The sequence below is a fragment of the Taudactylus pleione genome, unplaced genomic scaffold (assembly GCF_031769625.1).
Source record: "Taudactylus pleione unplaced genomic scaffold, aTauple2 ptg000473l, whole genome shotgun sequence".
NCBI classification, from domain to species: domain Eukaryota; kingdom Metazoa; phylum Chordata; class Amphibia; order Anura; family Myobatrachidae; genus Taudactylus; species Taudactylus pleione.
Window position 1 is genome coordinate 5,394,465 of NW_028284875.1, and position 24,714 is coordinate 5,419,178.

The window sequence follows — 24,714 nt, forward strand, 5'->3', positions numbered from 1 at the left end:
TTAAATATAGAGCACAAGTGAGATTTAACTTTTTTTTATTTAAAGATACTGCATTTTTTGGTATTATAGTGTATATTTTCCCTATGCAACATTAAAGTTACATATATCTATAGCAAATATTATTTAAGATAAATAAACAGGAATTATTTTACAATTTTGATAATATTGAACTGTACAACAATGGCATGAATTCATTGCAATATACACCTATGGATACATAAAACTGGGCAATAACACAAATGCACAATATAATTGATTACCTTATGATTAGAATATTACTTTTTTTAGGTACTTTATTATTGGGTGCAGTAGTTTAGTGGATTTAAAAAGTAACTAATTTAAAATGAATAAACCAACAAGTTCCTTTGTTGCTCATTCTCATTCTAGAAGTTATGCTTTTTTTCAATTCAGGTGACTGTCTTAATGGTATTGCAGAAAATCCATATATACCAAAACATACCTATTAAGTTTTAATTGCAATTTAATATCAGAGTGGCTACAAAATAACAATTTCTATTGCAATTGCTGATGGGTTTCTTGAAGTCCTTTCATCCATGTCATCAAAAGGGTAATTTTCTGCTTTTTATATTTCTTTGGACACTGACTTTACTGACAATTTAGGTGCTTCAGACCAAAAAAACAATGTTTACCTTTAAATATAGAGCACAAGTGAGATTTAACTTATTTTTATTTAAAGATACTGCATTTTTTGGTATTATAGTGTATTTTTTCCCTATGCAACATTAAAGTTACATATATCTATAGCAAATATTATTTAAGATAAATAAACAGGAATTATTTTACAATTTTGATAATATTGAACTGTACAACAATGGCATGAATTCATTGCAATATACACCTATGGATACATAAAACTGGGCAATAACACAAATGCACAATATAATTGATTACCTTATGATTAGAATATTACTTTTTTTAGGTACTTTATTATTGGGTGCAGTAGTTTAGTGGATTTAAAAAGTAACTAATTTAAAATGAATAAACCAAGTTAATTTACTTAGTCAACTCGATGCTAAAATCACTCAACTAAAAATAATGCACTTTGACCATGTGCTCCTGTGGCGCAATCGGTCTGTGCGCAGAACTTAAAAGACAGTATCTGTTGAGCAATGCTGAGGTTGTGAGTTCAAGCCTCACCTGGAGCAAATGTAATTTTTTTTCTAATGTCATCAGTTAATGATTATCATCTGCTTCCTGAACATCCTGATATGAAGGCAGAAAAAAAACACAAACATGACTGTTTTTAAGTACCAGTACACACAGCTGCTTTGGTTCATATGCAGTGTAAACATTACTTTAGTTAGTCAACAAAATGGAATGCAAAAGACTACCTCTTTATTGGTAAAAGAGTTGCATCAATCTGTTTTGCTGCAATGTAACATGAGGGTCCACACTATTAGGTCTGGATAGTACAATCACATTTCATGCTGGTATTTGTAAAGCAAAGAACACAAATAAACGATTAGTTTCCTGAAAAGTTTACTATCACCTGGGACAGTGGCTTCAAGTCCCATCTAGGATGCATGTTCCTTTGTTGCTCATTCTCATTCTAGAAGTTATGCTTTTTTTCAATTCAGGTGACTGTCTTAATGGTATTGCAGAAAATCCATATATACCAAAACATACCTATTAAGTTTTAATTGCAATTTAATATCAGAGTGGCTACAAAATAACAATTTCTATTGCAATTGCTGATGGGTTTCTTGAAGTCCTTTCATCCATGTCATCAAAAGGGTAATTTTCTGCCTTTTATATTTCTTTGGACACTGACTTTACTGACAATTTAGGTGCTTCAGACCAAAAAAACAATGTTTACCTTTAAATATAGAGCACAAGTGAGATTTAACTTATTTTTATTTAAAGATACTGCATTTTTTGGTATTATAGTGTATATTTTCCCTATTCAACATTAAAGTTACATATATCTATAGCAAATATTATTTAAGATAAATAAACAGGAATTATTTTACAATTTTGATAATATTGTACTGTACAATAATGGCATGAATTCATTGCAATATACACCTATGGATACATAAAACTGGGCAATAACACAAATGCACAATATAATTGATTACCTTATGATTAGAATATTACTTTTATTAGGTACTTTAGTATTGGGTGCAGTAGTTTAGTGGATTTAAAAAGTAACTAATTTAAAATTAATAAACCAAGTTAATTTACTTAGTCAACTCGATGCTAAAATCCCTCAACTAAAAATAAAGTGCTTTGTCCATGTGCTCCTGTGGCGCAATCGGTCTGTGCGCGGTACTTATAAGACAGTATCTGTTGAGCAATCCTGAGGTTGTGAATTCAAGCCTCACCTGAAGCAAATGTAATTTTTTTTCTAATTTCATCAGTTAATGATTATCATCTGCTTCCTGAACATCCTGATATGAAGGCAGAAAAAAAACACAAACATGACTGTTTTTAAGTACCAGTACACACAGCTGCTTTGGTTCATATGCACTGTAAAAATTACTTTAGTTAGTCAACAAAATGGAATGCAAAAGACTACCTCTTTATTGGTAAAAGAGATGCATCAATCTGTTTTGCTGCAATGTAACATGAGGGTCCACACTATTAGGTCTGGATAGTACAATCACATTTCATGCTGGGATTTGTAAAGCAAAGAACACAAATAAATGGCTTTCCTATATTGCAACAATTAATGATTATACTAATGAAAAAATCAGTTTCACTCAAGATGTTACTAAGCCCCAGTGGCCTAATGGATAAGGCACTGGCCTCCTAAGCCAGGCATTGTGGGTTCAAGTCCCATCTGGGATGATAGGCTTTATTTCATTAAAATAATTTTGGAGATGTTCCTTTCATTCTTGCTTCATACTGCACAAATGGCTCCACCAGAAACTTTTATCTGCTTATCAATCCGGAACTGTTCAGCTTGCAAAATTATGGCCCAGTATCTAAAAGCAGACATTTATCCTAATGACATTGTGGATTAGTTTCCTGAAAAGTTTACTATCACCTGGGACAGTGGCTTCAAGTCCCATCTAGGATGCATGTTCCTTTGTTGCTCATTCTCATTCTAGAAGTTATGCTTTTTTTCAATTCAGGTGACTGTCTTAATGGTATTGCAGAAAATCCATATATACCAAAACATACCTATTAAGTTTTAATTGCAATTTAATATCAGAGTGGCTACAAAATAACAATTTCTATTGCAATTGCTGATGGGTTTCTTGAAGTCCTTTCATCCATGTCATCAAAAGGGTAATTTTCTGCTTTTTATATTTCTTTGGACACTGACTTTACTGACAATTTAGGTGCTTCAGACCAAAAAAACAATGTTTACCTTTAAATATAGAGCACAAGTGAGATTTAACTTTTTTTTATTTAAAGATACTGCATTTTTTGGTATTATAGTGTATATTTTCCCTATGCAACATTAAAGTTACATATATCTATAGCAAATATTATTTAAGATAAATAAACAGGAATTATTTTACAATTTTGATAATATTGAACTGTACAACAATGGCATGAATTCATTGCAATATACACCTATGGATACATAAAACTGGGCAATAACACAAATGCACAATATAATTGATTACCTTATGATTAGAATATTACTTTTTTTAGGTACTTTATTATTGGGTGCAGTAGTTTAGTGGATTTAAAAAGTAACTAATTTAAAATGAATAAACCAACAAGTTCCTTTGTTGCTCATTCTCATTCTAGAAGTTATGCTTTTTTTCAATTCAGGTGACTGTCTTAATGGTATTGCAGAAAATCCATATATACCAAAACATACCTATTAAGTTTTAATTGCAATTTAATATCAGAGTGGCTACAAAATAACAATTTCTATTGCAATTGCTGATGGGTTTCTTGAAGTCCTTTCATCCATGTCATCAAAAGGGTAATTTTCTGCTTTTTATATTTCTTTGGACACTGACTTTACTGACAATTTAGGTGCTTCAGACCAAAAAAACAATGTTTACCTTTAAATATAGAGCACAAGTGAGATTTAACTTATTTTTATTTAAAGATACTGCATTTTTTGGTATTATAGTGTATTTTTTCCCTATGCAACATTAAAGTTACATATATCTATAGCAAATATTATTTAAGATAAATAAACAGGAATTATTTTACAATTTTGATAATATTGAACTGTACAACAATGGCATGAATTCATTGCAATATACACCTATGGATACATAAAACTGGGCAATAACACAAATGCACAATATAATTGATTACCTTATGATTAGAATATTACTTTTTTTAGGTACTTTATTATTGGGTGCAGTAGTTTAGTGGATTTAAAAAGTAACTAATTTAAAATGAATAAACCAAGTTAATTTACTTAGTCAACTCGATGCTAAAATCACTCAACTAAAAATAATGCACTTTGACCATGTGCTCCTGTGGCGCAATCGGTCTGTGCGCAGAACTTAAAAGACAGTATCTGTTGAGCAATGCTGAGGTTGTGAGTTCAAGCCTCACCTGGAGCAAATGTAATTTTTTTTCTAATGTCATCAGTTAATGATTATCATCTGCTTCCTGAACATCCTGATATGAAGGCAGAAAAAAAACACAAACATGACTGTTTTTAAGTACCAGTACACACAGCTGCTTTGGTTCATATGCAGTGTAAACATTACTTTAGTTAGTCAACAAAATGGAATGCAAAAGACTACCTCTTTATTGGTAAAAGAGTTGCATCAATCTGTTTTGCTGCAATGTAACATGAGGGTCCACACTATTAGGTCTGGATAGTACAATCACATTTCATGCTGGTATTTGTAAAGCAAAGAACACAAATAAACGATTAGTTTCCTGAAAAGTTTACTATCACCTGGGACAGTGGCTTCAAGTCCCATCTAGGATGCATGTTCCTTTGTTGCTCATTCTCATTCTAGAAGTTATGCTTTTTTTCAATTCAGGTGACTGTCTTAATGGTATTGCAGAAAATCCATATATACCAAAACATACCTATTAAGTTTTAATTGCAATTTAATATCAGAGTGGCTACAAAATAACAATTTCTATTGCAATTGCTGATGGGTTTCTTGAAGTCCTTTCATCCATGTCATCAAAAGGGTAATTTTCTGCCTTTTATATTTCTTTGGACACTGACTTTACTGACAATTTAGGTGCTTCAGACCAAAAAAACAATGTTTACCTTTAAATATAGAGCACAAGTGAGATTTAACTTATTTTTATTTAAAGATACTGCATTTTTTGGTATTATAGTGTATATTTTCCCTATTCAACATTAAAGTTACATATATCTATAGCAAATATTATTTAAGATAAATAAACAGGAATTATTTTACAATTTTGATAATATTGTACTGTACAATAATGGCATGAATTCATTGCAATATACACCTATGGATACATAAAACTGGGCAATAACACAAATGCACAATATAATTGATTACCTTATGATTAGAATATTACTTTTATTAGGTACTTTAGTATTGGGTGCAGTAGTTTAGTGGATTTAAAAAGTAACTAATTTAAAATTAATAAACCAAGTTAATTTACTTAGTCAACTCGATGCTAAAATCCCTCAACTAAAAATAAAGTGCTTTGTCCATGTGCTCCTGTGGCGCAATCGGTCTGTGCGCGGTACTTATAAGACAGTATCTGTTGAGCAATCCTGAGGTTGTGAATTCAAGCCTCACCTGAAGCAAATGTAATTTTTTTTCTAATTTCATCAGTTAATGATTATCATCTGCTTCCTGAACATCCTGATATGAAGGCAGAAAAAAAACACAAACATGACTGTTTTTAAGTACCAGTACACACAGCTGCTTTGGTTCATATGCACTGTAAAAATTACTTTAGTTAGTCAACAAAATGGAATGCAAAAGACTACCTCTTTATTGGTAAAAGAGATGCATCAATCTGTTTTGCTGCAATGTAACATGAGGGTCCACACTATTAGGTCTGGATAGTACAATCACATTTCATGCTGGGATTTGTAAAGCAAAGAACACAAATAAATGGCTTTCCTATATTGCAACAATTAATGATTATACTAATGAAAAAATCAGTTTCACTCAAGATGTTACTAAGCCCCAGTGGCCTAATGGATAAGGTACTGGCCTCCTAAGCCAGGCATTGTGGGTTCAAGTCCCATCTGGGATGATAGGCTTTATTTCATTAAAATAATTTTGGAAATGTTCCTTTCATTCTTGCTTCATACTGCACAAATGGCTCCACCAGAAACTTTTATCTGCTTATCAATCCGGAACTGTTCAGCTTGCAAAATTATGGCCCAGTATCTAAAAGCAGACATTTATCCTAATGACATTGTGGATTAGTTTCCTGAAAAGTTTACTATCACCTGGGACAGTGGCTTCAAGTCCCATCTAGGATGCATGTTCCTTTGTTGCTCATTCTCATTCTAGAAGTTATGCTTTTTTTCAATTCAGGTGACTGTCTTAATGGTATTGCAGAAAATCCATATATACCAAAACATACCTATTAAGTTTTAATTGCAATTTAATATCAGAGTGGCTACAAAATAACAATTTCTATTGCAATTGCTGATGGGTTTCTTGAAGTCCTTTCATCCATGTCATCAAAAGGGTAATTTTCTGCTTTTTATATTTCTTTGGACACTGACTTTACTGACAATTTAGGTGCTTCAGACCAAAAAAACAATGTTTACCTTTAAATATAGAGCACAAGTGAGATTTAACTTATTTTTATTTAAAGATACTGCATTTTTTGGTATTATAGTGTATATTTTCCCTATGCAACATTAAAGTTACATATATCTATAGCAAATATTATTTAAGATAAATAAACAGGAATTATTTTACAATTTTGATAATATTGAACTGTACAACAATGGCATGAATTCATTGCAATTATACACCTATGGATACATAAAACTGGGCAATAACACAAATGCACAATATAATTGATTACCTTATGATTAGAATATTACTTTTATTAGGTACTTTATTATTGGGTGCAGTAGTTTAGTGGATTTAAAAAGTAACTAATTTAAAATGAATAAACCAAGTTAATTTACTTAGTCAACTCGATGCTAAAATCACTCAACTAAAAATAATGCGCTTTGACCATGTGCTCATGTGGCGCAATCGGTCTGTGCGCAGAACTTAAAAGACAGTATCTATTGAGCAATCCTGAGGTTGTGAGTTCAAGCCTCACCTGGAGCAAATGTAATTTTTTTTCTAATGTCATCAGTTAATGATTATCATCTGCTTCCTGAACATCCTGATATGAAGGCAGAAAAAAAACACAAACATGACTGTTTTTAAGTACCAGTACACACAGCTGCTTTGGTTCATATGCAGTGTAAACATTACTTTAGTTAGTCAACAAAATGGAATGCAAAAGACTACCTCTTTATTGGTAAAAGAGTTGCATCAATCTGTTTTGCTACAATGTAACATGAGGGTCCACACTATTAGGTCTGGATAGTACAATCACATTTCATGCTGGGATTTGTAAAACAAAGAACACAAATAAACGGCTTTCCTATATCGCAACAATTAATGATTATACTAATGAAAAATTCAGTTTCACTCAAAGATGTTACTAAGCCCCAGTGGCCTAATGGATAAGGCACTGGCCTCCTAAGCCAGGGATTGTAGGTTCAAGTCCCATCTGGGGTGATAGGCTTTATTTCTTTAAAATAATTTTGGAAATGTTCCTTTCATTCTTGCTTCATACTGCACAAATGGCTCCACCAGAAACTTTTATCTGCTTATCACTCCGGAACTGTTCAGCTTGCAAAATTATGGCCCAGTATCTAAAAGCAGACATTTATCCTAATGACATTGTGGATTAGTTTTCTGAAAAGTTTACTATCACCTGGGACAGTGGCTTCAAGTCCCATCTAGGATGCATGTTCCTTTGTTGCTCATTCACATTCTAGAAGTTATGCTTTTTTTCAATTCAGGTGACTGTCTTAATGGTATTGCAGAAAATCCATATATACCAAAACATACCTATTAAGTTTTAATTGCAATTTAATATCAGAGTGGCTACAAAATAACAATTTCTATTGCAATTGCTGATGGGTTTCTTGAAGTCCTTTCATCCATGTCATCAAAAGGGTAATTTTCTGCCTTTTATATTTCTTTGGACACTGACTTTACTGACAATTTAGGTGCTTCAGACCAAAAAAACAATGTTTACCTTTAAATATAGAGCACAAGTGAGATTTAACTTATTTTTATTTAAAGATACTGCATTTTTTGGTATTATAGTGTATATTTTCCCTATTCAACATTAAAGTTACATATATCTATAGCAAATATTATTTAAGATAAATAAACAGGAATTATTTTACAATTTTGATAATATTGTACTGTACAATAATGGCATGAATTCATTGCAATATACACCTATGGATACATAAAACTGGGCAATAACACAAATGCACAATATAATTGATTACCTTATGATTAGAATATTACTTTTATTAGGTACTTTAGTATTGGGTGCAGTAGTTTAGTGGATTTAAAAAGTAACTAATTTAAAATTAATAAACCAAGTTAATTTACTTAGTCAACTCGATGCTAAAATCCCTCAATTAAAATAAAGTGCTTTGTCCATGTGCTCCTGTGGTGCAATCGGTCTGTGTGCGGTACTTATAAGACAGTATCTGTTGAGCAATCCTGAGGTTGTGAAATCAAGCCTCACCTGAAGCAAATGTAATTTTTTTTCTAATGTCATCAGTTAATGATTATCATCTGCTTCCTGAACATCCTGATATGAAGGCAGAAAAAAAACACAAACATGACTGTTTTTAAGTACCAGTACACACAGCTGCTTTGGTTCATATGCAGTGTAAACATTACTTTAGTTAGTCAACAAAATGGAATGCAAAAGACTACCTCTTTATTGGTAAAAGAGTTGCATCAATCTGTTTTGCTGCAATGTAACATGAGGGTCCACACTATTAGGTCTGGATAGTACAATCACATTTCATGCTGGTATTTGTAAAGCAAAGAACACAAATAAACGGCTTTCCTATATCGCAACAATTATTGATTATACTAATGAAAAATTCAGTTTCACTCAAAGATGGTACTAAGTCCCAGTGGCCTAATGGATAAGGCACTGGCCTCCTAAGCCAGGGATTGTGGGTTCAAGTCCCATCTGGGGTGATAGGCTTTATTTCTTTAAAATAATTTTGGAAATGTTCCTTTCATTCTTGCTTCATACTGCACAAATGGCTCCACCAGAAACTTTTATCTGCTTATCACTCCGGAACTGTTCAGCTTGCAAAATTATGGCCCAGTATCTAAAAGCAGACGTTTATCCTAATGACATTGTGGATTAGTTTTCTGAAAAGTTTACTATCACCTGGGACAGTGGCTTCAAGTCCCATCTAGGATGCATGTTCCTTTGTTGCTCATTCTCATTCTAGAAGTTATGTTTTTTTTCAATTCAGGTGACTGTCTTAATGGTATTGCAGAAAATCCATATATACCAAAACATACCTATTAAGTTTTAATTGCAATTTAATATCAGAGTGGCTACAAAATAACAATTTCTATTGCAATTGCTGATGCGTTTCTTGAAGTCCTTTCATCCATGTCATCAAAAGGGTAATTTTCTGCCTTTTATATTTCTTTGGACACTGACTTTACTGAAAATTTAGGTGCTTCAGACCAAAAAAACAATGTTTACCTTTAAATATAGAGCACAAGTGAGATTTAACTTATTTTTATTTAAAGATACTGCATTTTTTGGTATTATAGTGTATATTTTCCCTATTCAACATTAAAGTTACATATATCTATAGCAAATATTATTTAAGATAAATAAACAGGAATTATTTTACAATTTTGATAATATTGTACTGTACAATAATGGCATGAATTCATTGCAATATACACCTATGGATACATAAAACTGGGCAATAACACAAATGCACAATATAATTGATTACCTTATGATTAGAATATTACTTTTATTAGGTACTTTAGTATTGGGTGCAGTAGTTTAGTGGATTTAAAAAGTAACTAATTTAAAATGAATAAACCAAGATAATTTACTTAGTCAACTCGATGCTAAAATCACTCAACTAAAAATAATGCGCTTTGACCATGTGCTCCTGTGGCGCAATCGGTCTGTGCGCAGAACTTAAAAGACAGTATCTGTTGAGCAATGCTGAGGTTGTGAGTTCAAGCCTCACCTGGAGCAAATGTAATTTTTTTTCTAATGTCATCAGTTAATGATTATCATCTGCTTCCTGAACATCCTGATATGAAGGCAGAAAAAAAACACAAACATGACTGTTTTTAAGTACCAGTACACACAGCTGCTTTGGTTCATATGCAGTGTAAACATTACTTTAGTTATTCAACAAAATGGAATGCAAAAGACTACCTCTTTATTGGTAAAAGAGATGCATCAATCTGTTTTGCTGCAATGTAACATGAGGGTCCACACTATTAGGTCTGGATAGTACAATCACATTTCATGCTGGGATTTGTAAAGCAAAGAACACAAATAAATGGCTTTCCTATATTGCAACAATTAATGATTATACTAATGAAAAAATCAGTTTCACTCAAGATGTTACTAAGCCCCAGTGGCCTAATGGATAAGGTACTGGCCTCCTAAGCCAGGCATTGTGGGTTCAAGTCCCATCTGGGATGATAGGCTTTATTTCATTAAAATAATTTTGGAGATGTTCCTTTCATTCTTGCTTCATACTGCACAAATGGCTCCACCAGAAACTTTTATCTGCTTATCACTCCGGAACTGTTCAGCTTGCAAAATTATGGCCCAGTATCTAAAAGCAGACGTTTATCCTAATGACATTGTGGATTAGTTTTCTGAAAAGTTTACTATCACCTGGGACAGTGGCTTCAAGTCCCATCTAGGATGCATGTTCCTTTGTTGCTCATTCTCATTCTAGAAGTTATGTTTTTTTTCAATTCAGGTGACTGTCTTAATGGTATTGCAGAAAATCCATATATACCAAAACATACCTATTAAGTTTTAATTGCAATTTAATATCAGAGTGGCTACAAAATAACAATTTCTATTGCAATTGCTGATGCGTTTCTTGAAGTCCTTTCATCCATGTCATCAAAAGGGTAATTTTCTGCCTTTTATATTTCTTTGGACACTGACTTTACTGAAAATTTAGGTGCTTCAGACCAAAAAAACAATGTTTACCTTTAAATATAGAGCACAAGTGAGATTTAACTTATTTTTATTTAAAGATACTGCATTTTTTGGTATTATAGTGTATATTTTCCCTATTCAACATTAAAGTTACATATATCTATAGCAAATATTATTTAAGATAAATAAACAGGAATTATTTTACAATTTTGATAATATTGTACTGTACAATAATGGCATGAATTCATTGCAATATACACCTATGGATACATAAAACTGGGCAATAACACAAATGCACAATATAATTGATTACCTTATGATTAGAATATTACTTTTATTAGGTACTTTAGTATTGGGTGCAGTAGTTTAGTGGATTTAAAAAGTAACTAATTTAAAATGAATAAACCAAGATAATTTACTTAGTCAACTCGATGCTAAAATCACTCAACTAAAAATAATGCGCTTTGACCATGTGCTCCTGTGGCGCAATCGGTCTGTGCGCAGAACTTAAAAGACAGTATCTGTTGAGCAATGCTGAGGTTGTGAGTTCAAGCCTCACCTGGAGCAAATGTAATTTTTTTTCTAATGTCATCAGTTAATGATTATCATCTGCTTCCTGAACATCCTGATATGAAGGCAGAAAAAAAACACAAACATGACTGTTTTTAAGTACCAGTACACACAGCTGCTTTGGTTCATATGCAGTGTAAACATTACTTTAGTTATTCAACAAAATGGAATGCAAAAGACTACCTCTTTATTGGTAAAAGAGATGCATCAATCTGTTTTGCTGCAATGTAACATGAGGGTCCACACTATTAGGTCTGGATAGTACAATCACATTTCATGCTGGGATTTGTAAAGCAAAGAACACAAATAAATGGCTTTCCTATATTGCAACAATTAATGATTATACTAATGAAAAAATCAGTTTCACTCAAGATGTTACTAAGCCCCAGTGGCCTAATGGATAAGGTACTGGCCTCCTAAGCCAGGCATTGTGGGTTCAAGTCCCATCTGGGATGATAGGCTTTATTTCATTAAAATAATTTTGGAGATGTTCCTTTCATTCTTGCTTCATACTGCACAAATGGCTCCACCAGAAACTTTTATCTGCTTATCAATCCGGAACTGTTCAGCTTGCAAAATTATGGCCCAGTATCTAAAAGCAGACATTTATCCTAATGACATTGTGGATTAGTTTCCTGAAAAGTTTACTATCACCTGGGACAGTGGCTTCAAGTCCCATCTAGGATGCATGTTCCTTTGTTGCTCATTCTCATTCTAGAAGTTATGCTTTTTTTCAATTCAGGTGACTGTCTTAATGGTATTGCAGAAAATCCATATATACCAAAACATACCTATTAAGTTTTAATTGCAATTTAATATCAGAGTGGCTACAAAATAACAATTTCTATTGCAATTGCTGATGGGTTTCTTGAAGTCCTTTCATCCATGTCATCAAAAGGGTAATTTTCTGCTTTTTATATTTCTTTGGACACTGACTTTACTGACAATTTAGGTGCTTCAGACCAAAAAAACAATGTTTACCTTTAAATATAGAGCACAAGTGAGATTTAACTTATTTTTATTTAAAGATACTGCATTTTTTGGTATTATAGTGTATATTTTCCCTATGCAACATTAAAGTTACATATATCTATAGCAAATATTATTTAAGATAAATAAACAGGAATTATTTTACAATTTTGATAATATTGAACTGTACAACAATGGCATGAATTCATTGCAATATACACCTATGGATACATAAAACTGGGCAATAACACAAATGCACAATATAATTGATTACCTTATGATTAGAATATTACTTTTATTAGGTACTTTATTATTGGGTGCAGTAGTTTAGTGGATTTAAAAAGTAACTAATTTAAAATGAATAAACCAAGTTAATTTACTTAGTCAACTCGATGCTAAAATCACTCAACTAAAAATAATGCGCTTTGACCATGTGCTCATGTGGCGCAATCGGTCTGTGCGCAGAACTTAAAAGACAGTATCTATTGAGCAATCCTGAGGTTGTGAGTTCAAGCCTCACCTGGAGCAAATGTAATTTTTTTTCTAATGTCATCAGTTAATGATTATCATCTGCTTCCTGAACATCCTGATATGAAGGCAGAAAAAAAACACAAACATGACTGTTTTTAAGTACCAGTACACACAGCTGCTTTGGTTCATATGCAGTGTAAACATTACTTTAGTTAGTCAACAAAATGGAATGCAAAAGACTACCTCTTTATTGGTAAAAGAGTTGCATCAATCTGTTTTGCTACAATGTAACATGAGGGTCCACACTATTAGGTCTGGATAGTACAATCACATTTCATGCTGGGATTTGTAAAACAAAGAACACAAATAAACGGCTTTCCTATATCGCAACAATTAATGATTATACTAATGAAAAATTCAGTTTCACTAAAAGATGTTACTAAGCCCCAGTGGCCTAATGGATAAGGCACTGGCCTCCTAAGCCAGGGATTGTAGGTTCAAGTCCCATCTGGGGTGATAGGCTTTATTTCTTTAAAATAATTTTGGAAATGTTCCTTTCATTCTTGCTTCATACTGCACAAATGGCTCCACCAGAAACTTTTATCTGCTTATCACTCCGGAACTGTTCAGCTTGCAAAATTATGGCCCAGTATCTAAAAGCAGACATTTATCCTAATGACATTGTGGATTAGTTTTCTGAAAAGTTTACTATCACCTGGGACAGTGGCTTCAAGTCCCATCTAGGATGCATGTTCCTTTGTTGCTCATTCTCATTCTAGAAGTTATGTTTTTTTTCAATTCAGGTGACTGTCTTAATGGTATTGCAGAAAATCCATATATACCAAAACATACCTATTAAGTTTTAATTGCAATTTAATATCAGAGTGGCTACAAAATAACAATTTCTATTGCAATTGCTGATGGGTTTCTTGAAGTCCTTTCATCCATGTCATCAAAAGGGTAATTTTCTGCCTTTTATATTTCTTTGGACACTGACTTTACTGAAAATTTAGGTGCTTCAGACCAAAAAAACAATGTTTACCTTTAAATATAGAGCACAAGTGAGATTTAACTTATTTTTATTTAAAGATACTGCATTTTTTGGTATTATAGTGTATATTTTCCCTATTCAACATTAAAGTTACATATATCTATAGCAAATATTATTTAAGATAAATAAACAGGAATTATTTTACAATTTTGATAATATTGTACTGTACAATAATGGCATGAATTCATTGCAATATACACCTATGGATACATAAAACTGGGCAATAACACAAATGCACAATATAATTGATTACCTTATGATTAGAATATTACTTTTATTAGGTACTTTAGTATTGGGTGCAGTAGTTTAGTGGATTTAAAAAGTAACTAATTTAAAATGAATAAACCAAGTTAATTTACTTAGTCAACTCGATGCTAAAATCACTCAACTAAAAATAATGCGCTTTGACCATGTGCTCCTGTGGCGCAATCGGTCTGTGCGCAGAACTTAAAAGACAGTATCTGTTGAGCAATGCTGAGGTTGTGAGTTCAAGCCTCACCTGGAGCAAATGTAATTTTTTTTCTAATGTCATCAGTTAATGATTATCATCTGCTTCCTGAACATCCTGATATGAAGGCAGAAAAAAAACACAAACATGACTGTTTTTAAGTACCAGTACACACAGCTGCTTTGGTTCATATGCAGTGTAAACATTACTTTAGTTATTCAACAAAATGGAATGCAAAAGACTACCTCTTTATTGGTAAAAGAGATGCATCAATCTGTTTTGCTGCAATGTAACATGAGGGTCCACACTATTAGGTCTGGATAGTACAATCACATTTCATGCTGGGATTTGTAAAGCAAAGAACACAAATAAATGGCTTTCCTATATTGCAACAATTAATGATTATACTAATGAAAAAATCAGTTTCACTCAAGATGTTACTAAGCCCCAGTGGCCTAATGGATAAGGTACTGGCCTCCTAAGCCAGGCATTGTGGGTTCAAGTCCCATCTGGGATGATAGGCTTTATTTCATTAAAATAATTTTGGAGATGTTCCTTTCATTCTTGCTTCATACTGCACAAATGGCTCCACCAGAAACTTTTATCTGCTTATCAATCCGGAACTGTTCAGCTTGCAAAATTATGGCCCAGTATCTAAAAGCAGACATTTATCCTAATGACATTGTGGATTAGTTTCCTGAAAAGTTTACTATCACCTGGGACAGTGGCTTCAAGTCCCATCTAGGATGCATGTTCCTTTGTTGCTCATTCTCATTCTAGAAGTTATGCTTTTTTTCAATTCAGGTGACTGTCTTAATGGTATTGCAGAAAATCCATATATACCAAAACATACCTATTAAGTTTTAATTGCAATTTAATATCAGAGTGGCTACAAAATAACAATTTCTATTGCAATTGCTGATGGGTTTCTTGAAGTCCTTTCATCCATGTCATCAAAAGGGTAATTTTCTGCTTTTTATATTTCTTTGGACACTGACTTTACTGACAATTTAGGTGCTTCAGACCAAAAAAACAATGTTTACCTTTAAATATAGAGCACAAGTGAGATTTAACTTATTTTTATTTAAAGATACTGCATTTTTTGGTATTATAGTGTATATTTTCCCTATGCAACATTAAAGTTACATATATCTATAGCAAATATTATTTAAGATAAATAAACAGGAATTATTTTACAATTTTGATAATATTGAACTGTACAACAATGGCATGAATTCATTGCATTATACACCTATGGATACATAAAACTGGGCAATAACACAAATGCACAATATAATTGATTACCTTATGATTAGAATATTACTTTTATTAGGTACTTTATTATTGGGTGCAGTAGTTTAGTGGATTTAAAAAGTAACTAATTTAAAATGAATAAACCAAGTTAATTTACTTAGTCAACTCGATGCTAAAATCACTCAACTAAAAATAATGCGCTTTGACCATGTGCTCATGTGGCGCAATCGGTCTGTGCGCAGAACTTAAAAGACAGTATCTATTGAGCAATCCTGAGGTTGTGAGTTCAAGCCTCACCTGGAGCAAATGTAATTTTTTTTCTAATGTCATCAGTTAATGATTATCATCTGCTTCCTGAACATCCTGATATGAAGGCAGAAAAAAAACACAAACATGACTGTTTTTAAGTACCAGTACACACAGCTGCTTTGGTTCATATGCAGTGTAAACATTACTTTAGTTAGTCAACAAAATGGAATGCAAAAGACTACCTCTTTATTGGTAAAAGAGTTGCATCAATCTGTTTTGCTACAATGTAACATGAGGGTCCACACTATTAGGTCTGGATAGTACAATCACATTTCATGCTGGGATTTGTAAAACAAAGAACACAAATAAACGGCTTTCCTATATCGCAACAATTAATGATTATACTAATGAAAAATTCAGTTTCACTCAAAGATGTTACTAAGCCCCAGTGGCCTAATGGATAAGGCACTGGCCTCCTAAGCCAGGGATTGTAGGTTCAAGTCCCATCTGGGGTGATAGGCTTTATTTCTTTAAAATAATTTTGGAAATGTTCCTTTCATTCTTGCTTCATACTGCACAAATGGCTCCACCAGAAACTTTTATCTGCTTATCACTCCGGAACTGTTCAGCTTGCAAAATTATGGCCCAGTATCTAAAAGCAGACATTTATCCTAATGACATTGTGGATTAGTTTTCTGAAAAGTTTACTATCACCTGGGACAGTGGCTTCAAGTCCCATCTAGGATGCATGTTCCTTTGTTGCTCATTCACATTCTAGAAGTTATGCTTTTTTTCAATTCAGGTGACTGTCTTAATGGTATTGCAGAAAATCCATATATACCAAAACATACCTATTAAGTTTTAATTGCAATTTAATATCAGAGTGGCTACAAAATAACAATTTCTATTGCAATTGCTGATGGGTTTCTTGAAGTCCTTTCATCCATGTCATCAAAAGGGTAATTTTCTGCCTTTTATATTTCTTTGGACACTGACTTTACTGACAATTTAGGTGCTTCAGACCAAAAAAACAATGTTTACCTTTAAATATAGAGCACAAGTGAGATTTAACTTATTTTTATTTAAAGATACTGCATTTTTTGGTATTATAGTGTATATTTTCCCTATTCAACATTAAAGTTACATATATCTATAGCAAATATTATTTAAGATAAATAAACAGGAATTATTTTACAATTTTGATAATATTGTACTGTACAATAATGGCATGAATTCATTGCAATATACACCTATGGATACATAAAACTGGGCAATAACACAAATGCACAATATAATTGATTACCTTATGATTAGAATATTACTTTTATTAGGTACTTTAGTATTGGGTGCAGTAGTTTAGTGGATTTAAAAAGTAACTAATTTAAAATTAATAAACCAAGTTAATTTACTTAGTCAACTCGATGCTAAAATCCCTCAACTAAAAATAAAGTGCTTTGTCCATGTGCTCCTGTGGTGCAATCGGTCTGTGTGCGGTACTTATAAGACAGTATCTGTTGAGCAATCCTGAGGTTGTGAAATCAAGCCTCACCTGAAGCAAATGTAATTTTTTTTCTAATGTCATCAGTTAATGATTATCATCTGCTTCCTGAACATCCTGATATGAAGGCAGAAAAAAAACACAAACATGACTGTTTTTAAGTACCAGTACACACAGCTGCTTTGGTTCATATGCAGTGTAAACATTACTTTAGTTAGTCAACAAAATGGAATGCAAAAGACTACCTCTTTATTGGTAAAAGAGTTGCATCAATCTGTTTTGCTGCAATGTAACATGAGGGTCCACACTATTAGGTCTGGATAGTACAATCACATTTCATGCTGGTATTTGTAAAGCAAAGAACACAAATAAACGGCTTTCCTATATCGCAACAATTAATGATTATACTAATGAAAAATTCAGTTTCACTCAAAGATGGTACTAAGTCCCAGTGGCCTAATGGATAAGGCACTGGCCTCCTAAGCCAGGGATTGTGGGTTCAAGTCCCATCTGGGGTGATAGGCTTTATTTCTTTAAAATAATTTTGGAAATGTTCCTTTCATTCTTGCTTCATACTGCACAAATGGCTCCACCAGAAACTTTTATCTGCTTATCACTCCGGAACTGTTCAGCTTGCAAAATTATGGCCCAGTATCTAAAAGCAGACGTTTATCCTAATGACATTGTGGATTAGTTTTCTGAAAAGTTTACTATCACCTGGGACAGTGGCTTCAAGTCCCATCTAGGATGCATGTTCCTTTGTTGCTCATTCTCATTCTAGAAGTTATGTTTTTTTTCAATTCAGGTGACTGTCTTAATGGTATTGCAGAAAATCCATATATACCAAAACATACCTATTAAGTTTTAATTGCAATTTAATATCAGAGTGGCTACAAAATAACAATTTCTATTGCAATTGCTGATGGGTTTCTTGAAGTCCTTTCATCCATGTCATCAAAAGGGTAATTTTCTGCCTTTTATATTTCTTTGGACACTGACTTTACTGAAAATTTAGGTGCTTCAGACCAAAAAAACAATGTTTACCTTTAAATATAGAGCACAAGTGAGATTTAACTTATTTTTATTTAAAGATACTGCATTTTTTGGTATTATAGTGTATATTTTCCCTATTCAACATTAAAGTTACATATATCTATAGCAAATATTATTTAAGATAAATAAACAGGAATTATTTTACAATTTTGATAATATTGTACTGTACAATAATGGCATGAATTCATTGCAATATACACCTATGGATACATAAAACTGGGCAATAACACAAATGCACAATATAATTGATTACCTTATGATTAGAATATTACTTTTATTAGGTACTTTAGTATTGGGTGCAGTAGTTTAGTGGATTTAAAAAGTAACTAATTTAAAATGAATAAACCAAGTTAATTTACTTAGTCAACTCGATGCTAAAATCACTCAACTAAAAATAATGCGCTTTGACCATGTGCTCCTGTGGCGCAATCGGTCTGTGCGCAGAACTTAAAAGACAGTATCTGTTGAGCAATGCTGAGGTTGTGAGTTCAAGCCTCACCTGGAGCAAATGTAATTTTTTTTCTAATGTCATCAGTTAATGATTATCATCTGCTTCCTGAACATCCTGATATGAAGGCAGAAAAAAAACACAAACATGACTGTTTTTAAGTACCAGTACACACAGCTGCTTTGGTTCATATGCAGTGTAAACATTACTTTAGTTATTCAACAAAATGGAATGCAAAAGACTACCTCTTTATTGGTAAAAGAGATGCATCAATCTGTTTTGCTGCAATGTAACATGAGGGTCCACACTATTAGGTCTGGATAGTACAATCACATTTCATGCTGGGATTTGTAAAGCAAAGAACACAAATAAATGGCTTTCCTATATTGCAACAATTAATGATTATACTAATGAAAAAATCAGTTTCACTCAAGATGTTACTAAGCCCCAGTGGCCTAATGGATAAGGTACTGGCCTCCTAAGCCAGGCATTGTGGGTTCAAGTCCCATCTGGGATGATAGGCTTTATTTCATTAAAATAATTTTGGAGATGTTCCTTTCATTCTTGCTTCATACTGCACAAATGGCTCCACCAGAAACTTTTATCTGCTTATCAATCCGGAACTGTTCAGCTTGCAAAATTATGGCCCAGTATCTAAAAGCAGACATTTATCCTAATGACATTGTGGATTAGTTTCCTGAAAAGTTTACTATCACCTGGGACAGTGGCTTCAAGTCCCATCTAGGATGCATGTTCCTTTGTTGCTCATTCTCATTCTAGAAGTTATGCTTTTTTTCAATTCAGGTGACTGTCTTAATGGTATTGCAGAAAATCCATATATACCAAAACATACCTATTAAGTTTTAATTGCAATTTAATATCAGAGTGGCTACAAAATAACAATTTCTATTGCAATTGCTGATGGGTTTCTTGAAGTCCTTTCATCCATGTCATCAAAAGGGTAATTTTCTGCCTTTTATATTTCTTTGGACACTGACTTTACTGACAACTTAGGTGCTTCAGACCAAAAAAACAATGTTTACCTTTAAATATAGAGCACAAGTGAGATTTAACTTATTTTTATTTAAAGATACTGCATTTTTTGGTATTATAGTGTATATTTTCCCTATTCAACATTAAAGTTACATATATCTATAGCAAATATTATTTAAGATAAATAAACAGGAATTATTTTACAATTTTGATAATATTGTACTGTACAATAATGGCATGAATTCATTGCAATATACACCTATGGATACATAAAACTGGGCAATAACACAAATGCACAATATAATTGATTACCTTATGATTAGAATATTACTTTTATTAGGTACTTTAGTATTGGGTGCAGTAGTTTAGTGGATTTAAAAAGTAACTAATTTAAAATGAATAAACCAAGTTAATTTACTTAGTCAACTCGATGCTAAAATCCCTCAACTAAAAATAAAGTGCTTTGTCCATGTGCTCCTGTGGCGCAATCGGTCTGTGTGCGGTACTTATAAGACAGTATCTGTTGAGCAATCCTGAGGTTGTGAAATCAAGCCTCACCTGAAGCAAATGTAATTTTTTTTCTAATGTCATCAGTTAATGATTATCATCTGCTTCCTGAACATCCTGATATGAAGGCAGAAAAAAAACACAAACATGACTGTTTTTAAGTACCAGTACACACAGCTGCTTTGGTTCATATGCAGTGTAAACATTACTTTAGTTAGTCAACAAAATGGAATGCAAAAGACTACCTCTTTATTGGTAAAAGAGTTGCATCAATCTGTTTTGCTGCAATGTAACATGAGGGTCCACACTATTAGGTCTGGATAGTACAATCACATTTCATGCTGGTATTTGTAAAGCAAAGAACACAAATAAACGGCTTTCCTATATCGCAACAATTAATGATTATACTAATGAAAAATTCAGTTTCACTCAAAGATGTTACTATGCCCCAGTGGCCTAATGGATAAGGCACTGGCCTCCTAAGCCAGGGATTGTAGGTTCAAGTCCCATCTGGGGTGATAGGCTTTATTTCTTTAAAATAATTTTGGAAATGTTCCTTTCATTCTTGCTTCATACTGCACAAATGGCTCCACCAGAAACTTTTATCTGCTTATCACTCCGGAACTGTTCAGCTTGCAAAATTATGGCCCAGTATCTAAAAGCAGACATTTATCCTAATGACATTGTGGATTAGTTTTCTGAAAAGTTTACTATCACCTGGGACAGTGGCTTCAAGTCCCATCTAGGATGCATGTTCCTTTGTTGCTCATTCTCATTCTAGAAGTTATGTTTTTTTTCAATTCAGGTGACTGTCTTAATGGTATTGCAGAAAATCCATATATACCAAAACATACCTATTAAGTTTTAATTGCAATTTAATATCAGAGTGGCTACAAAATAACAATTTCTATTGCAATTGCTGATGGGTTTCTTGAAGTCCTTTCATCCATGTCATCAAAAGGGTAATTTTCTGCCTTTTATATTTCTTTGGACACTGACTTTACTGAAAATTTAGGTGCTTCAGACCAAAAAAACAATGTTTACCTTTAAATATAGAGCACAAGTGAGATTTAACTTATTTTTATTTAAAGATACTGCATTTTTTGGTATTATAGTGTATATTTTCCCTATTCAACATTAAAGTTACATATATCTATAGCAAATATTATTTAAGATAAATAAACAGGAATTATTTTACAATTTTGATAATATTGTACTGTACAATAATGGCATGAATTCATTGCAATATACACCTATGGATACATAAAACTGGGCAATAACACAAATGCACAATATAATTGATTACCTTATGATTAGAATATTACTTTTATTAGGTACTTTAGTATTGGGTGCAGTAGTTTAGTGGATTTAAAAAGTAACTAATTTAAAATTAATAAACCAAGTTAATTTACTTAGTCAACTCGATGCTAAAATCACTCAACTAAAAATAATGCGCTTTGACCATGTGCTCCTGTGGCGCAATCGGTCTGTGCGCAGAACTTAAAAGACAGTATCTGTTGAGCAATGCTGAGGTTGTGAGTTCAAGCCTCACCTGGAGCAAATGTAATTTTTTTTCTAATGTCATCAGTTAATGATTATCATCTGCTTCCTGAACATCCTGATATGAAGGCAGAAAAAAAACACAAACATGACTGTTTTTAAGTACCAGTACACACAGCTGCTTTGGTTCATATGCAGTGTAAACATTACTTTAGTTAGTCAACAAAATGGAATGCAAAAGACTACCTCTTTATTGGTAAAAGAGTTGCATCAAACTGTTTTGCTGCAATGTAACATGAGGGTCCACACTATTAGGTCTGGATAGTACAATCACATTTCATGCTGGTATTTGTAAAGCAAAGAACACAAATAAACGATTAGTTTCCTGAAAAGTTTACTATCACCTGGGACAGTGGCTTCAAGTCCCATCTAGGATGCATGTTCCTTTGTTGCTCATTCTCATTCTAGAAGTTATGCTTTTTTTCAATTCAGGTGACTGTCTTAATGGTATTGCAGGAAATCCATATATACCAAAACATACCTATTAAGTTTTAATTGCAATTTAATATCAGAGTGGCTACAAAATAACAATTTCTATTGCAATTGCTGATGGGTTTCTTGAAGTCCTTTCATCCATGTCATCAAAAGGGTAATTTTCTGCCTTTTATATTTCTTTGGACACTGACTTTACTGACAATTTAGGTGCTTCAGACCAAAAAAACAATGTTTACCTTTAAATATAGAGCACAAGTGAGATTTAACTTATTTTTATTTAAAGATACTGCATTTTTTGGTATTATAGTGTATATTTTCCCTATTCAACATTAAAGTTACATATATCTATAGCAAATATTATTTAAGATAAATAAACAGGAATTATTTTACAATTTTGATAATATTGTACTGTACAATAATGGCATGAATTCATTGCAATATACACCTATGGATACATAAAACTGGGCAATAACACAAATGCACAATATAATTGATTACCTTATGATTAGAATATTACTTTTTTTAGGTTCTTTAGTATTGGGTGCAGTAGTTTAGTGGATTTAAAAAGTAACTAATTTAAAATTAATAAACCAAGTTAATTTACTTAGTCAACTCGATGCTAAAATCCCTCAACTAAAAATAAAGTGCTTTGTCCATGTGCTCCTGTGGCGCAATCGGTCTGTGCGCGGTACTTATGAGACAGTATCTGTTGAGCAATCCTGAGGTTGTGAATTCAAGCCTCACCTAAAGCAAATGTAATTTTTTTTCTAATTTCATCAATTAATGATTATCATCTGCTTCCTGAACATCCTGATATGAAGGCAGAAAAAAAACACAAACATGACTGTTTTTAAGTACCAGTACACACAGCTGCTTTGGTTCATATGCACTGTAAAAATTACTTTAGTTAGTCAACAAAATGGAATGCAAAAGACTACCTCTTTATTGGTAAAAGAGATGCATCAATCTGTTTTGCTGCAATGTAACATGAGGGTCCACACTATTAGGTCTGGATAGTACAATCACATTTCATGCTGGGATTTGTAAAGCAAAGAACACAAATAAATGGCTTTCCTATATTGCAACAATTAATGATTATACTAATGAAAAAATCAGTTTCACTCAAGATGTTACTAAGCCCCAGTGGCCTAATGGATAAGGCACTGGCCTCCTAAGCCAGGCATTGTGGGTTCAAGTCCCATCTGGGATGATAGGCTTTATTTCATTAAAATAATTTTGGAGATGTTCCTTTCATTCTTGCTTCATACTGCACAAATGGCTCCACCAGAAACTTTTATCTGCTTATCAATCCGGAACTGTTCAGCTTGCAAAATTATGGCCCAGTATCTAAAAGCAGACATTAATCCTAATGACATTGTGGATTAGTTTCCTGAAAAGTTTACTATCACCTGGGACAGTGGCTTCAAGTCCCATCTAGGATGCATGTTCCTTTGTTGCTCATTCTCATTCTAGAAGTTATACTTTTTTTCAATTCAGGTGACTGTCTTAATGGTATTGCAGAAAATCCATATATACCAAAACATACCTATTAAGTTTTAATTGCAATTTAATATCAGAGTGGCTACAAAATAACAATTTCTATTGCAATTGCTGATGGGTTTCTTGAAGTCCTTTCATCCATGTCATCAAAAGGGTAATTTTCTGCTTTTTATATTTCTTTGGACACTGACTTTACTGACAATTTAGGTGCTTCAGACCAAAAAAACAATGTTTACCTTTAAATATAGAGCACAAGTGAGATTTAACTTATTTTTATTTAAAGATACTGCATTTTTTGGTATTATAGTGTATATTTTCCCTATGCAACATTAAAGTTACATATATCTATAGCAAATATTATTTAAGATAAATAAACAGGAATTATTTTACAATTTTGATAATATTGAACTGTACAACAATGGCATGAATTCATTGCAATATACACCTATGGATACATAAAACTGGGCAATAACACAAATGCACAATATAATTGATTACCTTATGATTAGAATATTACTTTTATTAGGTACTTTATTATTGGGTGCAGTAGTTTAGTGGATTTAAAAAGTAACTAATTTAAA

At 32.6% G+C, this 24,714-nt stretch overlaps 13 non-coding genes across 13 annotated transcripts; all 13 read left to right on the forward strand.

The window, feature by feature from the left end:
* The first annotated feature begins 2,738 nt into the window (after positions 1 to 2,738).
* On the forward strand, positions 2,739 to 2,811 carry TRNAR-CCU (transfer RNA arginine (anticodon CCU)). Its single transcript has one exon. It is a non-coding gene; the product is annotated as a tRNA-Arg (tRNA).
* A 3,266-nt stretch (positions 2,812 to 6,077) lies between these two features.
* TRNAR-CCU (transfer RNA arginine (anticodon CCU)) lies at positions 6,078 to 6,150 on the forward strand. The gene has a single exon. It is a non-coding gene; the product is annotated as a tRNA-Arg (tRNA).
* A 1,429-nt stretch (positions 6,151 to 7,579) lies between these two features.
* Positions 7,580 to 7,652, forward strand: TRNAR-CCU (transfer RNA arginine (anticodon CCU)). The gene has a single exon. It is a non-coding gene; the product is annotated as a tRNA-Arg (tRNA).
* A 1,427-nt stretch (positions 7,653 to 9,079) lies between these two features.
* TRNAR-CCU (transfer RNA arginine (anticodon CCU)) lies at positions 9,080 to 9,152 on the forward strand. Its single transcript has one exon. It is a non-coding gene; the product is annotated as a tRNA-Arg (tRNA).
* Positions 9,153 to 10,579: 1,427 nt separating this feature from the next.
* TRNAR-CCU (transfer RNA arginine (anticodon CCU)) lies at positions 10,580 to 10,652 on the forward strand. The gene has a single exon. It is a non-coding gene; the product is annotated as a tRNA-Arg (tRNA).
* Positions 10,653 to 12,079: 1,427 nt separating this feature from the next.
* TRNAR-CCU (transfer RNA arginine (anticodon CCU)) lies at positions 12,080 to 12,152 on the forward strand. The gene has a single exon. It is a non-coding gene; the product is annotated as a tRNA-Arg (tRNA).
* A 1,428-nt stretch (positions 12,153 to 13,580) lies between these two features.
* TRNAR-CCU (transfer RNA arginine (anticodon CCU)) lies at positions 13,581 to 13,653 on the forward strand. Its single transcript has one exon. It is a non-coding gene; the product is annotated as a tRNA-Arg (tRNA).
* A 1,427-nt stretch (positions 13,654 to 15,080) lies between these two features.
* Positions 15,081 to 15,153, forward strand: TRNAR-CCU (transfer RNA arginine (anticodon CCU)). Its single transcript has one exon. It is a non-coding gene; the product is annotated as a tRNA-Arg (tRNA).
* Positions 15,154 to 16,581: 1,428 nt separating this feature from the next.
* Positions 16,582 to 16,654, forward strand: TRNAR-CCU (transfer RNA arginine (anticodon CCU)). The gene has a single exon. It is a non-coding gene; the product is annotated as a tRNA-Arg (tRNA).
* A 1,428-nt stretch (positions 16,655 to 18,082) lies between these two features.
* Positions 18,083 to 18,155, forward strand: TRNAR-CCU (transfer RNA arginine (anticodon CCU)). Its single transcript has one exon. It is a non-coding gene; the product is annotated as a tRNA-Arg (tRNA).
* Positions 18,156 to 19,582: 1,427 nt separating this feature from the next.
* On the forward strand, positions 19,583 to 19,655 carry TRNAR-CCU (transfer RNA arginine (anticodon CCU)). The gene has a single exon. It is a non-coding gene; the product is annotated as a tRNA-Arg (tRNA).
* A 1,428-nt stretch (positions 19,656 to 21,083) lies between these two features.
* On the forward strand, positions 21,084 to 21,156 carry TRNAR-CCU (transfer RNA arginine (anticodon CCU)). The gene has a single exon. It is a non-coding gene; the product is annotated as a tRNA-Arg (tRNA).
* Positions 21,157 to 23,770: 2,614 nt separating this feature from the next.
* On the forward strand, positions 23,771 to 23,843 carry TRNAR-CCU (transfer RNA arginine (anticodon CCU)). The gene has a single exon. It is a non-coding gene; the product is annotated as a tRNA-Arg (tRNA).
* The last annotated feature ends 871 nt before the right edge of the window (positions 23,844 to 24,714 follow it).